The sequence below is a fragment of the Fukomys damarensis genome, unplaced genomic scaffold (genome assembly GCF_012274545.1).
Source record: "Fukomys damarensis isolate Sample0158 unplaced genomic scaffold, DMR_v1.0_HiC HiC_scaffold_37, whole genome shotgun sequence".
NCBI classification, from domain to species: Eukaryota; Metazoa; Chordata; class Mammalia; order Rodentia; family Bathyergidae; genus Fukomys; species Fukomys damarensis.
Genome location: NW_022900949.1, coordinates 64775090 through 64793990, shown reverse-complemented (window position 1 = coordinate 64793990; position 18901 = coordinate 64775090). Strand labels below are relative to the sequence as shown.

General features: G+C 36.0%; 1 long non-coding RNA gene across 2 annotated transcripts in view; it reads right to left on the bottom strand.

The window, feature by feature from the left end:
• Positions 1–18901, bottom strand: part of LOC104871061 — a 403725-nt gene that overhangs the window by 241327 nt on the left and 143497 nt on the right. For both annotated transcript variants that reach the window (XR_782722.3, XR_004515574.1), the window contains exon 2: positions 7631–7717. This is a non-coding gene — a long non-coding RNA (uncharacterized LOC104871061). The remainder of the gene's footprint in view (positions 1–7630; positions 7718–18901) is intronic.

Below are 18901 nucleotides of genomic sequence, written 5' to 3'. Positions count from 1 at the left end.
ATATATACATACATATATATATGTATGTATGTATGTATATTCTGAGGCCAAAGCATAAGCATATAGAAGATATCATCAGGCTTGGCTTTCATTATTAAAATGATTGTTCAAGTACAATTTATGCCACTCAGTACAAGAAACTTGGTTTGACTAAAGCAAGAAAAGCCAATCAAATTAGACAAGTATTGCTAATTTTTCTAAGGTCATATATATATAATTTAATATTGCATTTAATGGTATTTTATGGAAAGAAACAAGAGTATCTTGTATTTTATAAAAATAAGGATTTTTAACCTACAGAAGTGCACTCTAGCAACTAACGAATTATTGAGCACTCAAGAATAATGATAGTTTAACTGTGAAGTGAAACTGATGATGGTACATGTTTTATGGTCTTTTACAATTTATGACGTACTTTCATAAGTTTTATGGTGTTGGAGAATGAATGATGACTCTATAAAGTGCTCTGAGCTTTGCGGTGGATATAAGTTTAAACAATGCATTTCTCTACGTGACCCTCACACAAGCTGTTGCAGCCATCCTGCAAGTCTTCTCTTGCCCAGTCATTTGAAACCAAGACCTAACTAAGTAAAACAGCAACATGGGCTTGAAATTTTTGGAAAAAAAGAAGTTCCTTTGTTTTTAAACAGACTTTCTATTTTAGATATACAGAAAAGATCCACTTCTTTGAAGGAGCAGTTCATCATATTATTCAGAATTCTACTCTACAGATTTATCTCCACTTTCTTTACTTAATTATATGAATAATCAACTATTTATAGAAACAATACTCATGGTTATTTGTTTATACATTGGATTATAAATTCGATCTCATGTTATTTGTTTCTCAAATACACTTTTGGCTACTAGAAGGTTCTTGAATTTCGTTGTGTGTTCTTTTCACATATCTCTATGGCTTTGTTTTTTGTTTTTTGTTTTGTTTTTATTTTGAGCACTTATTTTTCTTTTCAGGAAAATAGGATGCTATATATTTTTATGTGTTCTTTGTGGCCTACCTTGGAATTATCTATGAAGGCCCTTTTATCATAGGGCTCAGTTTTCTTTTGGGTTTGTTAGTTTTGTTTTGTATTTTGAGAATAGTGTTAAAGAGCAAAATTTCCTTTTTTCTCATCCAAAACATGTTCATGTATTGTCATTAGTATTTCTTTTCTTTTCTTTTTTAGCTGTGGATCAAACTCAGGACCTTGCACTTCCCAGGCACTGGTACCACTGAGCTACATCCCCAGCCTGTGTCATTGGTATTTATAAATCTGCACTGGGATAAATAGGCCAGTTTTCCTACCATGATGTGATTGTTAATGGTGACTGGCCACTTGACTGGATTAAGTCAGGCCTAGCAAATTAGTAAAACACACTGTGGGCATATGTGTGGGCCAGCAAACTGAGGGAAAAGACCATTCTTGCTGGGGGTGGTATCCTCCAACAGGCTTCAAGTTCAGACGAAACAGAAGAAGGTAAAAGTGGGCCAGCATTTGAAAAGCTCCATTCCACTTGAGCAGGTGTGTCTTTTGCTACTGCCATTACCTGCAGACATTAAACTCTTTTCTTCAGCCTTTCAACACAGATTCATGCCAGTGACTCTCAAGGGATCCTCCAGGCCTTGAATCTCTGACAAGTGTTGCACCTTTATCCCTCTTACTTTTGGCTTCCTGTTTCTTCGACTGAGCAGCTACTGGATCCCTGACTCGCCAGCACACAAAGGCAACTGTGAGATCTCCCAGAGTTGATCCTGTAAGCTCATCTAATAAATCTCCTTGCATAGATAGCTACAAATAGAGATAAATGGATAAATGATAGATAGATAGATGATAGATAGATGTTCCTTGAGAGAACCCTAACAATACACAAATTCTAGAGCCCTTGATAAAAACTGAAAGGAATAATGACCTTTTTAATTCAATGACAAAATTTTATCACAATTCCTACTCTTCTCATTAATAATCATTTATTTTTGTCTTTTGATCAAGAGAAGACACCTCTCAATAAATCATTTAAATTAGATCTTGTGGGGCCCATCCCATTGATTATCCCAAAGCAAGTTGTAAACAGTGCAGGATGTAAAGCGTTAACACCACAACCGCCTTATTTTAAGAAGTCAGTCTGACCGAAGCATATAAGATAACACACAGTTGAGGTCAGAGTAGCTCTCACCCAAATTTTGTTCTCAACCTAACACAAGAATGTTTTGTCTCTTCTTTCACAAGCCTTGCCTGCATCAGCAATGAATCACTAGCAACCAACCACACGTAGCCCCTTCACATAACTTCCACACCCCAACTTAACAATGATTGTGTCAACAAGAAATATCAACAGGTCTGGCTGTTCACAGCCTTTGCGTGCTCAAGCATTGGTTAGCCCAGTTCCCTGTCTCTGTGTCTAATTCTGCCTCTGTCTTCTCACCACGATAGTAGCCAGACCTGTTAGGATCAACTAATACAATTAGCAAATGAAATGGTATTTAATAAGTATTCAGCTTTTTCTCAAAATATTTATTTGTCAGAGGTTTTTAATTAATCAGTGTATGTTGGTAGTGCATAATGTTCGCATCCTTTGTGGGGAGTTGGTAAATGTACATAATATATCTTAACTCCTTTTTCATCCTCCTTCCTTTCCTTCCCTCTACTTTCCCCTCATCTTAGTTTTCTTTTGTGGGGCGGGGGTACCAGGGATTGAACTCAGGACCTTGCACTTGGCAAGACAGGCAGCAGAACCACTGAGCCAAACCCCTACAACCCAGAAAGCTTTTCTTTTTAATTTCCAGACCCTGCTTCTGCTTATCTGTTGCATACTAAACCAATTTCTCAGCCAACCATCATAATTTAATTTTTGAGATACCATTTTAGCTCTGTAAACATTAAGAAACAGATATTATAAAAGCACTGGAATGGAAGCCTGTGGATCTATGTTTTAGAATCATTTCTATCAATACTCCCATATGCACTAAGGCAAGTTAATTCATCCAGTTCTGCCTCAATTCCTCTTCTTAAGAGAATGAGTCTAAAAAGCTCTGAGATATTTTCCAGCTTTAACATTCTATGATTCCGTTATCTTTATCTTTGTTTTTACAAAATCACCTCATATTTTATGTACCTGGGTATATGCATTTGTATGACTAGCTTATCATCACTCTTTATGTTTTTCTTTCTGGAATTTTTTTATACATGAAGGGAGTGGCTATCAGTTAAAGAAGAAAATCATTCCAAGTAAAGAATGTAGATTTTAGAATACATGAGATTGTTATCATGCTCTTTGCCTCTTTTTACATTCACATTACACAGCTGAAATGCAGCCAAAAGCAAGGCTAGGACTAGACTAGATACTGAAAGAAATTAAGACAATATGCAATAGATTGCATGTATTGAGCTATCAAGTATGTTAACTTGAGGTAACTGTTATTGAGATAGCTGTTATTATTTTTTTATTTCATGTTGCCTTGTTGCCATATGGCTTATGTCTGGCGTTTAGTAATTGCAGGAAGTCCATTTGTTTTCATCATTTTAAGAACAGCAGGATGTAAATGGTGTGGCCGGAACTAACTAGACGTGAAGGTGTTAACTTCCTCAGTACCTAACTGGAATGTATGCCAGATGCATGTGTTTAATTAGCCTCATGCTTTTTACATTCTAACCTTGAGTCTTTTTCTTCCGTTTAAAAGATGATATAATTTAGTTTTGTATTTTTGTAACAATATCATTTTTTTTCAATTGGGGAACATTAGTTATTTGTTTTTCAATAATCACTCTCTCGTCTGAGTTCATCACTAAGAGAGAAAAATTGTTTCACATTATCTTGAGTAACATTCGGATGAGTGATCAGTCATCAACTGAAATTAACCTGAACATGTCTCCAATGAGATGAAGAAAATTGAAGCACTCCAGCTGGAAGGCATTTACAGCTTTTATTTTCCAACTTCCATGGAAAAATCCTTTCAGTGCACATCTGTGACGGTTTCATAATGATTAGAGAGACGAGAGCTTTGTGCAGCATTAGGGCACCCACAGCCATTTAAACCACCTCAAGGAGTTAGAAGTGCACCCAAAAATTAAGAGCAAAGATCACTTCATTTCACACATTGCAGCTATGCTCTCTGATTTATTAGTGATTTAAAGGCTAGTGCCAGTTTCCGGCAACACAGATCAGATGATGTAAACCCTCTTTAGCATAGTGTTTGTTCTGCAGGATTCCCTCATTATGATAATCAGTACCCTTAAAATTGGAAGGACCTTGTAGGTCACTTATTCCAACCCTACCAATTTATAACTGAAAAACACCTTTAGAGAGATTGAAGGGGTTTCCAGACCTACACATAAACGTTGTAGCAATGTGAAGACAAATCCCAAGTCCCACCTCCTTTAAGTACTTATTCCAAGTATATCAGGGTGATTTCTTTGTTCTTTAAAATTATAGCTACATGAATTATGTTGATTATTACATTTACATATCAAGGTTTTCCTGAATCATGATGACAATCAAAGGTGAAGTGCAAGGCAATGTAAATATATTGTAATAACAAAGGAAAATCATTCTTAGGTACTGTGAAATCTGCATCTACTAGTCAGATTATCATAACAGATCCAAAGTTGCTAATATTGTAAAAAGAAATAAAATGTATTTTAAAACTTCAATTATGTCACTATTCCAAATCAGACCTTTTTACAGTAATTTTTGTCTAAGAAAAATAAAAATGTTCAGCATTACCCATTAAACTCAGGCTCTAAAGTTTATGGAGTCTTGAAGATTATATAGTTCTTTCTCCTTCTAGAAACTGAATACTTAAACAATCCTAGAAGCATAAGAATATGCAGTATTTTTAAAAGAACTTTTCTATATAGTATCATGGAACCTTTAAAATTTAATAAATTTCTACATTATGGTAGAGTCAGACGTGGACTCAAATCTCACCTCTGTCATTTACTCACCATATGACTTGGGGGATGCTAATCTTGAAAATTCAAGATCCTGAATTCGATCCCCAGTATAGGAAAAAAAAAAAAAAACAAACATTCAGCCATATGATTTGGGGGGAAATCTGACTAAGATTCAGTTTCTCCAAAAGAATAAGAAAATATATTTATGGAATTATGTTGAGGACTAGCTTATAATTTATTTGCCTTGACACCTAGCACACAAGAGCTGCTCAAAGAAGGGTAATTCTCTGACCACTGTCCTAAAATCTTTTTGTGAACCCGTCATTTAATTATTTACTGAACAACTGATAATCAAGTTATCAGAATATACACAGTGGAAAAGCAAAAGAAATACTACACATGGTAGAATTCTCAAAGCCACAAAGATAAAGCATATACTTATGAGCAAAACAATCGATACTAGTCAGTATACGTAGGGCTGAAAGGGTAGACCAGATGCTAGGTGACTAAGAGTTATACCTAGCAAGTAGTCAGAAAAGACTTTGGTGACAACTATGTTGACCCTGTTAATGAAAGAAATTTAATATTACCAAGAGTAGACTGGACTGGGATAGGAAGAGAGCTGATCTATGGAATTTAATCTGTTGCTACTCTCAATCTGACTAGCAAGGAAATTACTATCTAATACATAAAGCTAAGGTACCAGTACCACAAAAAGGCCTACAAAAATGAATAGGAGTTGATAAACACATGTGTTAGGTATTATTATTACTACAGCTTCCTGATTATAAATAGTTTACTAGTTTTTAACAATTTCACAATGTGTCCAGTGAGAGCTTCCACCAAAGTGCTTTTATTCATATATAAGATCAAAATGTGCTATGTAGCATGTTAAATACCTGGGGCTTTGCAATCCATGAAAGCATATGAAAAAAGCAATTTTAACTTTTTATAGGTTTAACTTCTTTTAGTCCATTCCCTCCCAAACTTTTCAATCATGGGAGTTTTTCTTGAGGCACCTATTGATATGTTACAGAACTGCTGCTCTGCATAGAACACATCTTGGAAAGTAATACTGACAAATATAGAGCTGCATTGAACATAAATGTTGTGCACCTGCTGTATAAAGGACAAAGCATAGGCCCAGAAGCACAAGCAGGCCTTGGAATGAACTACATGAAAAATCACTGGCATAAAGCAAACACACTTGAGCCCATAAATGATCTTCTCTCAGTTCCTCACCTGCACAACTCTCCATAAATTAAGGTTCAATAGTTGATGAGATATGTCTCCTGGGGGTATATTGTGGACAGCAGAAAGTAGCATTCAGACAGTCACAAGTGAGACATTTACAGAGGGAGAAGTAGTCTTACATGCATCAGTAGACTTCTATGTATATTACATAGTAAAGGCCAAAAGAATTTATAATGATAATTGAAACATTGGTCTTTCCACAGGAACTCATTCATATTGAGTATATTACCTTGCAGTAGAACAGACAGTGTTAAATACATTTCAGAATGATTTCTAAGGAAAATAAAAGTTTAAAATTTTGGTCCTCAAAACAATTCATCTTTATAGAATATCATAATTGTAACTTGTACAGAAACTTCATAAAAACTTTTAAGCAATGATCTTATGTTGGGAGAAAGACAAGCAATGATACTTTAGATTAATGCTAAATATATTTATAATAAAACTCCGAATAAAATTAGTCTTTCCCTTTTTACTAGTGTATTTTGTGATTCATAATAAATATATCCACATCGTGATCCTTTTTGCTTCCCCTTTCCCTCTCCTCTCTTGTGTCTCCTCCCATCTCCAGTCCTGTTTTATGTCCTTAAAATCTATCTCTCATTTTCCTATCATCTTTTATTTTGCCCATTAAATTACCTATACTTTGAGTTTCTTACATTAAAGAAATCATGAAATTTTTAACCTTCTGTGTCCGATTTATTTTACTTAGCACTATGTTCTCAAAATTGTTTTATAATATATAATTTATAAAAAATAAGTTAGAGAAAACTTTACCCTCATCCATGGATGCTAGCCACAGAGATATTTTAACTCTAGTGTTATTAAACCAATTTATACTACACAAGATTCTAGAGTCCATAAGACACAGTTTATCCCTCCCCTCACAACTAATGAGTTAACTACAGAACACCATTGCCAGATACAGCATACAAGAATATATAATGCCCATTTAAATTTAAATTTCTTTGAAATTAACTGGTTATCTTATTTTTATCTGGCAACCCTACCATAGTTATAAAACATAGATATTAAAACCCGTGGAGAAGTGTGTCACCGAGTTCTTAGGACACCTTTGGGGAAGATGTACAGTTAAGTGCTTGGACATTTTGACACAGAAATAAGGAAAATAGACAACAAACTTACTAATCCCTGGTCATTACCTAAGGTCCAGAAATTTTTCTTTTCTGGTGAGAACCTAAACCCAAATTGAGCTCGTTACAAGGTTAAATTATGTGGACTCAGACAAACGACTGCCCACTGCCTTGATTTCCGATGACAACTTCTATGATTTAAATGGGTCTCGCAGAGCTCCTGTGTTAGAAGTTGGAACTTCAATATGGACCCAGTGTAAAAAGAATTTGGAGGATGCGGGTTATGGGGGCACTGCCCTCATGGATCGATACATGTCATCTTGGCAAGACTTATAAAAAGTAAGTTGATCCCCTTTTGCCTCTCTCCCTCTCCCTCTCCCCCTTTCTCTGTACCTTCTGTTGTTTTCCATGAGATGACTCCACAAGGCGGCCTTCATCAGATGCAAGCCCTTTCCATCTTGGTATGTCCAGCCTTCAGAACTGTAAGCAACACATATATGTTCATTATAAATTACTCTGTCTCAGGTATTCTGTTTCAGCCACACAAAACAGAGTAACGCAACCAGTTTGTGAGAGGATGTTCACTTAGGAAATCCCTATCCTGGGACCCAAGATGGCGATAAAGTACTGTTTTCCTCCGCATTGCAATAAATATATTTCTACTCTGACAGTCTTGGTACGGGGTTTCTCACTCTATCCATATAAGTATGCTGCAGTGGAGTGGAGACAACTGGATGTTTCTATGATCTTGGACACAGACTAGGACTTAAGTTGAATAAACTGCTCTGGAGAAACCAAAGCCACAGTATCTGCAACCCAGGTGAAAACAAGTGATCGCATGCAACCCTGTGGCATCCTGAATGCCATGATTAATTCTTAATACCTGGCACTAGAATACGGTTACTGAGGAAATTACTTTAACTTTCATTGCTTGGTTTCCTCATCTGAAAATAGAATTCACTAAAGGCACTTAGCTCATAAAGTCACAAAGATTTAATATAAACTTACAATGGTGCCTATTCACATCTGCCGCTCAAACAATAGCTTTCATTTTCACAATATTTCCCTCTGTTCAACCTAGATCCTTCCCAGGGAAGAAGGCAAATTGTCCAAAGCCAAACTTCTTTCTTATCACAACTAAGTCATTTGCAATACTGACCTCGATGAACTATCTTGTTGTCATAGTCTGAAGTATTTGGTAGTTTCAGAAGAATCTTCACAGATGATGATTCAGGTTTCACAACCTCATAGGTTTAGAATTCAATGTCCTGACCAACAGTGACTGAATCACTCTATCAATTAGGAGCAACCTAATAGCCAAGGAAGACTTCCCAGTTCAGCTGTTGAGTAAGCATGTCCATAATCTCAGCACTCAAGAGGCTGAGGCAGGGGGACTGCTTAAAGTTGGAGCCAGTCTGGGTTACACAGGAGACCTTGTACAGAGAGATGGGGTGGCAGAATTGGGACTAGAATTGTCTCAGTCAAGTCACAAATTTGGAGTTCCCTGTATAGTTAGCTGTCTTAGTTACTTTTCTCCTTGATGAAACAAAATACCTATCATCCAAAGTTAAAGGATGAAAGAAAGGTTTATTTAGCTCATAGTTTGAAGAGGTTTCAGTCCACAGTCAGCTGGCTCCAAGGCAGGGTAAAAGGAGAAACTGTTCATGGCAGTCAAAAGGTAGCAAAAGCAGCAAGGGACCTAAACAGCATTTTCCCACCCCTTTTATCTTATCCAGACTACTTAGGGTAGGCAGCACTCGCACCCTTAATCCTAGTGCCCTGGAGCCTAGCACTGCACCATGAATCAATTCCAGCATCACACACTGTAGATCCAGCCGCCTCTGTAAAAGCCCTACCTATGACTGCATGAGGCTTTGGAAGGACATCTAAATACAAGCCATAACAGTAGCCAAAGTAAACAGACCTCCCTACATTCCTTGCCTAAATCCTAGGTAGCCATATGTCTTAGTTACTTTTTTGTTTCTGCGACAAAATATCCAAGGCTTATGAGTTAAAAGAAGAAAGGTTTACTTTGGATCACAATTTGTAGTAGTTTCGATTCACAGTCAGCTGGCTCCAACACAGGACAGCACAGCAAAAGTAAGTGGCAAAAGAGAAACAGTCAATGGCATGGTAGGCAGTAAACAGTGAGCCTCCTCCTTCTTTCCTTTGTATCCCATCCAGGTTGGAATCCTGTGGGGTGGTGCCACCCACACCCAAGGTGTGTCTTCTCTCTTCAGTAAATCCATCATCCACACCCAAAACTATGCTAAACCAATCAACTAATCCAGTACTACACACCCATGATTGAGTCACTCCAATAAGCCCCACCCATGAGCACATGAGATGTTGGGGGGACATCTATACATAAGCCATAACATGGCCCTTGCATTGACCATGGACACCATCTCCCATAACGCTTGCTTTTCTCTCCCCTGGGCTGAGGGTAGCTGAATTAACTTGACCAGAAGTAGTGTGTTTTTATCCTGTTGTTTAATACAGATTATTTAAGAAGGGCCCCATAAAATATCTTTTCTCATTGAATATTTTGTTGGCCCTCTTTTAGGTTAAAGCACAGGTATGTACTGTGACCTTTGTCTATTTTATATTCCTGCAAAGCCTTTCATTAAACATTGCCTGGTACTAATTAAAAACCAATTAGGAGTATCTGAATGGCTTAATGGAGATTTCACTATCCTTTCTTTCCTCCCATATTCTCATTATTCATAGTTCCAAAATTAAGACATCAGCATTGGAACACCTCTTTGATGCAGAAGGTCAAGACCTTACCCAGGCTATTTCCAACACTGCATTATTCATTTGGATTGGCAGTTCTCTTAATTAACACCTTGTCTCTATTTACTGCAAAAGTTCAGAGTTGGGAGCTAATGCCAAGAACATATGTGGTGTCTTTAATGTGAATTTGCCACACTCAAAATGGAAATAATTTTATCTAAAACAAGAGCCCAGCAATCTCTTTAAAACGCACCAGAAAGTTATACTTTCCAAGCATTAATTATTGATCGCCCACAATGGAATAGCCAGAATGAGCTTGTCATTTGTCATTGCTCATGATTTACACAGAGAGAAGTTATTTGTTGTCAAAATGAGAGGTTACAAAGGTAAGGCAGATAGTGGTGTTGTTTATAATGATAAACTGTCTAACTAAATATTCATGAAAGCATTAAGAGACAGCATATTTAGCATATTCTTCTAGCTTAAAAGATACAATTGAGTAAATGTTGTGTGTATATACAGTGCCTCTCTGGAGCCACTGATAGGATAAAATCCAAATGTCACATTATCACAAAGAGGAATAAATAGCAGCCTATGTAGAAACAATTGGAGGAGCATTTTCCTTTTGCTGTTGGTTTCTGCCATCAGGATGGTCACACCTCACCATGGCCCCTTGAACTCTATAGTATCCATGACATGCCACTTGTCTCATAGGCATAAAGATATTAACGACTGCCTGATTTTCCAAATGAGCTTGACTGATTGATGGGGGTCAGATCAACATCAAGAATCAGGCAAGGTTCATTTGCAGATTGACATTTTATTGTTTTGTTTATCACTTATTAATTATTGTTTACAATATCAGAATGCTCTATTTAATAAACTGGATCTACCATTTTTTGTTTGTTTGTTTGAGACAGGGTTTCACTATGTAGTTGAGGCTGACCTGGAACTCACTATGTAGCCTAGGCTGGTCTCAAACTCACAGCAATCCTCCTGCCTCAGCCTCCCGAGTGCTATGGGATTACAGGCATGTGCCACCATGCCCAGCTCTTAGTACACATATTTTAAATCAAGCAATAAAAGGATAGTATATAGAGGATATTTATGCACTGTAAAATAAATATATTTATAATTTGCAAAAATATATCAGTAATATTGAAACAAAGTAAAGTGGCAAAAATATTATAGAATGGCCTTTGCTTGTTCCCATTAAATAGAAGTTTCTTTCTAAGGAAGTCAAAGTATGCTGTGCTTACACCCCCCCTTGAAACGGGTGAATGTCTTATTTTATCCTTTCTCAGAAGAAAGGAAAAGTCTTTTACGATTAAGTCATTTTATTAATTCATGATTTTGCTGAATCAAATATTGATTTCTACTCCATCCTTAAGACTGTTGTACAGAATCTTTCTTCACTGGAAAAAAAGGGTAAATCAGCCATGTTTTTACTTCACTTACAAAAGAATAAAAATAGCTACAATATGATATTTGAACAGTTACCCTAAATTTTTAAATAGTTCTTGTGAATTGTTACTTTTTTAGCCTGATGGACCTTTCTTAATTACCTGAGATAGGCTGAGTTTATAGGCAAACTACTAGACTAGACTACCAGTGGAACTCTGGTCCACAATCTGCAGAACCACTCCAGGAAGCCACATTATAATTTCTGCATCACTTGGCTCATAAATAGCTGGGATGGAATGATGACTCAGAGCTTTTCTAATCTTTGCCCTTACTTCTGCTACCGTTTGCATCTGAAGTGACTCCCGAAAGTCCATGTGTTTAATGAGCCCCAGAGTAGTGCTATGTATGGGAAGGTGGCGAAGCTTTAGAGAGTATAAGACCTAGCGCAAAGCGCTGAAACCTCCAAGAGTATGCCTTACACATATGGTGTTATCCTGGTCCTTTTCTCTTCCTGTCTTTCCTGTAAAGACCACAATCTAAGTAGTTTTACTGCTCCATGTACAACAGGGCCAAGCCATTATGAACTAAAACCTCTAAAACGGTCAGTCAAAATGAACTGTATCTCTTGCCAAGTTGATTATCTCAGGTGTTCGTTATACTGACAGAAAGCTAACACAACTGCCAACCGACAATCAATACAAGAAAGCAAAATATACTCTACTCTCCGGTCTCATAGGGTGCCCCACACCTAGCCAGCCTCCAGTTTCCCATGCCAACAGCCTCCAGTGAGGGCATATCTGAAACCTTCCCTTTCCTTCCCCTTAATGCTTTTATTCTCATTTGGCTGCCTTAGAGTTTTGGCCAAACACAAATTCCCTTCTATCGCTGATTCCTTTCTATAGTAAACTCTGACTAGATAGGCTTTGTATGTTCCCTTTGAATCCTCTCCATTTATTTCTACACTTGGGAGTAGCCTACATTTTTCTAAGCCCTATTCTTAAAATGTGCCACAATTTTTATTAATAAAATATATGTTATATGACTCTTAGATGCCATAAGTCATTTATATCACCAAAAAATGATATCCAGTTTTACCTATAATTTTTAAATATGATTGATTTTTTTACCCAAAAGTAATTTAAATTATTATCTTTAAGAAAGAAGTCGCTTAGTTTATTGAGTATAATTCATTCAATAACTTTCTAAAATTGAATAAAGGGATTACATTACTTACAACTAAAAGGAGTAATATCATTCAAAATAGTTTTTCCAAGAAAGGTGTTTAAAAGTAAAGTAAAAAATACAAGACATACTCTGGAAAATAAGGTTTTCATAAGCTCCATAGTTTCCTGGTTTAAAACCATATAAAAGTGCATAAATTTTTTTAATTTAAATTGAATTTATTGGTACATTCTAGGTAGACAGTACAGTTACATTCATTACTAGGATCTTGTGCCTTTACATGCCAGGTCTTGGTTCTCATTTTTTGACTTTGTCCCCACCCTCCAACCTACAAACACTTTAATTCCATTTTTACATTTTCTCATATTTTTTTTCCTTTTCCCTTATTTCACTTTCCCTATCCTTCTCACTGTCCTTACACTTTTGGTCCTTTTCTTCCTATTTCAAATTGCTAATTATCCCATTAGGATCTTGAGTACTATTTTAGTTTTTCACACTAGAGAAGCTATTCGGTATTTGCATGTGTGGCATTTATTTCACTTAGGAGTATATCCTCAAAATGTACCCATTTACCTACGAATGAATCTACTTTCTCATTCTTTATGGCTGAGTAGTATTCCATTTTATAGAAAAACCACATAAAGTGCATAAATTTTAAATAGACCAAGCAAAATTCCTATTGGAAGATGACAACATCTACAATTATTTGGAAACTAATTTTAGTAATTACTATAGTGCTGAGAAATAATCATAGTTAAGCCACACTGTACCTAAAATTAAAAAGCATACAAATACCATTAAAGAAAAATAAAAATGTCAAGGTCCCAAAGTCAAATTTGAAGCCATCAGTCAATCTCAAGAGTGTCATATCTTTACTTGGTTCTTTATTTAAATAGGCCACCAAGTATGTTATTCCAGAAGAGGAGAGCTCCAGAAAGTACCTATTCTTGTCCAATCCACTTATGCTGTGAAGGCGACTCTTAATAGTACTCTGCAGCACTAGCACTCTCTTCCTTAGAAACACATCACAAACAAGGCTTTCTGGCATTAAGAGTACCATGCATTTTCCTGCTGGTCTTCCAAATGAACTGTCACAAGCTGTTTTTTAATTTAATACATTTTAGTTTAACATATTTTAGGTATTTGATTTTCTTTTTTATTGAATTTATTGGTACATTCTAGGTATACAGTAGAGTTACATTCATTACTGAGATCTTGTACCTTTACATGACAGATCTTGGTTGATTTTCTAATTAATGGAAAAGCAAATGCTTTAAAATCTATTCAATATTATACTCCATTATTGTACTATAAACAAATATCAATTTTACAGAATTCCTCTGTCTTAACAAATATCTCAAAATGTTCAGCCAATCCCACTTACTCAGGGAAACACTTATCTGAGATGTGAATATTAATGCCCCCAAAATTCATAGCTCTGATGTACTAGATCATCTATTACTCCATTATGTTGGAAATCACAGTACAGCTTACTCTAGAGCTGTCAGGGGGCTAAGGGAAAAAAGAATTCCTGCTAATTCAATTGTATGTCAATTTTTATGCATTGTCATGCATGCATTTTCGGATAGCAGGCCTCCTTCCCTTCCTATAAAGTTTTAAAAAGGAAGACTTTGACACAGCAGTAGAGTTGTAGACATCTTTTCGACTTTTTGTTCACTAACATTATTAAAATAGGGAAGATAAAGTTTTGAATAATTTTTATTATATTACAGTTGTTGTAGTCAAGTTTAGAGTTCAATTGAAAGTGTGGCCAAAAAACAGCAACAATAAAAACATCTCATGGCATAGTGAATTCTCAGAAAACCAGAATCTGTGTTATTTCATATGCAGCCTTTCTCTAAAAGTGTCTAAAGATTTTCCATCAAAGAAAGGGAATGAAAATAAGCACTCATACAATTGTAGTGGGGGACCTAAATACCTCACTATCACAAATAGATATCTGAATAAAAAAAATCAACAATGAAATACTAGAACTGAACCAAGCTTCTGAACAAATAGACTTAATTGACATCTACAGAGTTCCACCCCACAAAATCAGAATATACATTCTTTTCGGCTGCCCTTGGGTCATTTCCCAAAATAGACCACATACCAGCTTATAGAACAGGTTTAGATAAATGCAAAGAAATTGAAGTTATCCCATGTATATTATCAGACCATAGTGCAACTAAGTTGGAGATTAATAGCCTAAGAAACCGTAAGAACTTCACAAACACATGGAAATTGAATAACACCCTCCTGAAAAATCAATGGGTCACAGAGGAAATTAAAGAAGAAATTAGTCAGTTTTTAGAAATAAATGATGATAATTCCAATACAACATACAGAAAAACACAGTGAGCTTAAATAAACAACCTAATAATGAATCTTAGACTCCTAGAAAAAGAGCAGCAAGAAAAACCCAAAGCTCATACAAGGGAGAAAATTATATCAGAGTAGAAATCAATGTAATGGAGACTAAGAGAACGATACAAAAAAATCAATGAATTGAAAAGTTGGCTTTTAAAAGAATAAATAAATTCGATAAACCCTTAGCCAACTTGGTCAAAAAAAAGGAAAGAAAAGGCTCAGATCCATTCAACTAGGAACAAAAAGGGTGAAGTCACAACAAAGGATCATCAATACCTACTTTGAGAACCTGTACTCTAATAAAAATGGAAAACACAGAAGAAATGGACAGATTTCTTGATACTTCTAAAGCACCAAAGTTGAACAAAGAAGATAAAAAAAAATTCTAAACATCTCGATTCCAATCAGTGAAAATGAAATCATAATTAAAAGTTTACCAACAAAGAAAAGCTCAGGTCCTGCTTGAATCACTGCTGAATTCTACAGGACAAACATTTAGAGAAGAACTACTGCCACTACGCTTTAAACTTTTCAATGAAATTGAAAGGGAAGCAATACTTCCAAATTCATTCCTGGAAGCATGTGTTATTCTGATTCCCAAACTAGGGAAAGAACCAACCAAAAAGGAAAACTACAGGCCAATCTCCTTAATGAACACAGATGCAAAAAATCCACAAAAGATACTGGCTAACAGAATACAGAGCATCATCAAGAAGATCATACACCCCAACCAAGTCAAATTTATTCCAGAGATGCAAGGATAGTTCAACATATGTAAAGCAATAAATATAATAATAATATTATTATTATTGATTGCACTATGATCTGATAATATACAGGGGATAACTTCGATTCTTTTGCATTTGTTCAGACCTGCTCTTTAAGCTAGTATGTGGTCTAACTTGGAGAATGACCCATGTGCAGCTGAAAAGAATATATATTCTGATTTTGTGGGGTGGAACACTCTATAGATATCTATTAAGTCCAGGCTTTCAAAAGCTTGGTTCAGTTCTAGTATTCCATTGTTGATTTTCTGCCTAGATGATCTGTCTATTTGTGACAATAGTGTATTTAGATCCCCCACTACAATTGTATTAATGCTCATTTGGGTTTTTATGTTACTTAATATTTGTTTTATATAGTTGGGGGCATTAATATTTGGTGCATATATGTTCATGATTGTCATCTCTTCCTCTTGAATTATTCCCTTTACAAGGATGGAGTGGCCTCCTTTGTCTCTCTTAATCAGTTTTGGTTTGAAATTTACTTTGTCTGTGAATAAGATTGCTACCTGTCCTTTTTTCTGCGCTCCTGTTGCATGGAGAATTGTTTTCCTTCCTTTCACTTTCAGTCTATGGGCTTCTTTCTGCACTAGGTGTTTTTCTTGTATACAACATATTGGTGGATTTTGCTTCTTAATCCATTCTGCCAATCTATTTCTCTTGATTGGTGAATTGAGGCCATTGACATTGATGGTTATAACAATATGATATGATGACTTATTAATAAATATAATACACTATCCCAGCGCTCAGGAGGCTGAGGCAGGAGGATCGCTGTGAGTTCAAGACCAACCTGGGCTACATAGTGAGTTCCAGGGCAGTCTCAACAATATAGTGAGACCCTGTCTCAAAAAAAAAAAGTAATACACTATATTAAGAGTCAAAAACAAAAACCATATGATCATCTCAACAGAAGCAGAAAAAGCATTTGACAAAATTCAACACCCATTCATGGTAAAAAAAAATTCAGAAAATTTGAATAGATGGTCTTTATCTCAATGTGATAAACCCTATCTATGAAAAACCAACAACCAACATCATATTAAATGGTCAAAAACTGAAAACCTTCACGTTAAAATCAGGAACAAGACAAGGATACCCACTATCACCACTCCTGTTCAATGTAGTTCTGGAAACATTAGCCACAATAATTAGATAAGAGAAAGAAATTAAATAAAGAAAATAAAGATAGGAAAGGAAGAAGTTAAACTGTCATTATTTGCTGACGATATGATACTCTACATTGAAGACCCAAACAACTCTGCCAAAAAGGCTTCTAGACTTAATAACACTTTCAGCAGAGTAGATGGACACTAGGTCAACACTCAAAAATCAATAACCTTCATGTACACAAATAACAGTATCACAGAAAGAAATTAGGGAAACAATTCTTTTCACAATAGCATCCAAAAAAATGAAATATCTAGGAATCAGTCTAACAAAAGAAGGAAAAGACCTCTACACTGAAAACTACAGCCCTCTGAAAAAAGAGTTCAGAGAATATAAGAAAATGGAAAGCTATCCCCTGCTCCTGGGTAGGAAGAATCAACACAGTGAAAATGGCCATAATTCCAAAACTGCTATACAGATTCAATGCAATGCCAATTGAAATCCCAACAGCATATTTCACAGAACTAGAGAAAATGATCTAAAAATTCATTTGGACCAAGAAGAGATCTAAAATAGCAAGAGCCACTCTAGGCAACAGAGACATGACTGCAGATATCATAATCCCCAAATTGAAACTATACTACAAAGCCACTGTGAATAAAAACATCATGGTACTGGCAAAGAAAAAGACCTGAGGATCAGTGGAATAGATCAGAAGATGCAGAAACATCTTGAGACATACTCAGCTACCTTGGATCTTTGATAAAGGAGCCGACCATCCCCACTGGAGGAAAGATAGCCTCTTTAATAAATGGTGTTGGAAAACCTGGACCTCAACCTGCCAAAGATTAAAACTAGACCTTTATCTTTCACTACACACTAAACTAAAATCCTGGTGGTTTAAAGATCTAAATATCAAAAAAGAAACACTAAACTTGCTGCAAGTTAAATTAGGCAGAACTCTGGAAGACATTGGCAAAGGAAAAGACTTCATGAACAAATCCTCAGTAGCTTTGGAACTAGCACAATCTAGTCAACAACTGGGATCTCATCTTATTAAAAAGCTTCTGCACCTCAAAAGAAACCACCAACAAAGATAAGAGACAGCCTACAATGTGGAAAAAAAATTTTACTAGCTGATCCTCACATAAGACTATTACCTAGAATACATAAAGAACTCAAAAAATCAGGCTGACCAAATATAAAGACTCAATTCAGAAATGGGCATCTGAAATGAATAGACATTTCTCAGACAAGGAGGTATGAACAGCAAATAAATATGTGAAAAAAATATTCAGCATCACTGGTCATTCAAGAGATGCAGATGAAAACAACACTGAGATTTCACTTCACCCCAGAAAGAATGGCTGCTGTCAGGGAATTAACCAATCACAAATGCTGGCAGGGCTGTGGGGAGAATAGAGCCCTTCTCCATTGTTGGTGGGAGTGCAGACTGGTGCAACCACTGTGGAAATCAATATGGAGATACCTCAAAGAACTAGGACTAGAGGTTCCTTTTGACCCAGCTATCCCTCTGCTGGGTATCTTTCCAAAAGAATTAAAAGAATCATGCCACAGTGATATATGTGCACCCATCTTTATAGCGGCACAGTTTGCAATAGCTAAAACTTGGAAAAAGCCCAATTGCCCATCAACTGGAGACTGGATAAAGAAGTTGTGATAGATAGATAGATAGATAGATAGATAGATAGATAGATAGATAGATAGATAGATAGATAGATAGATAGATAGATAGATATGAGTACACTCAGCCATAAAGAATGATAAGCCTAGAGACATTTATAGCTAAGTGAATGCACACTGGGGCCATACTCTTAAGTGAAATAAATGAGACACACGTGTAAATACTGAATAGTTTCTCTGGTGTGAAAAACTAAACATGTAAATAAGATCAAAATTGTATAACTGGCAATATGAAATAGGAAGAAAGGGCTAAAGGCGTAAGGAAAGTGGGAAGGGTAGGTGAAAGAAAATAAGGGAAAAGAAAAAATATGAGAAAATGAAAAAATGGAAACAAAGTCTTTGTAAATACGGGAGGGAGGAGGGGTGAAGGGAGGGC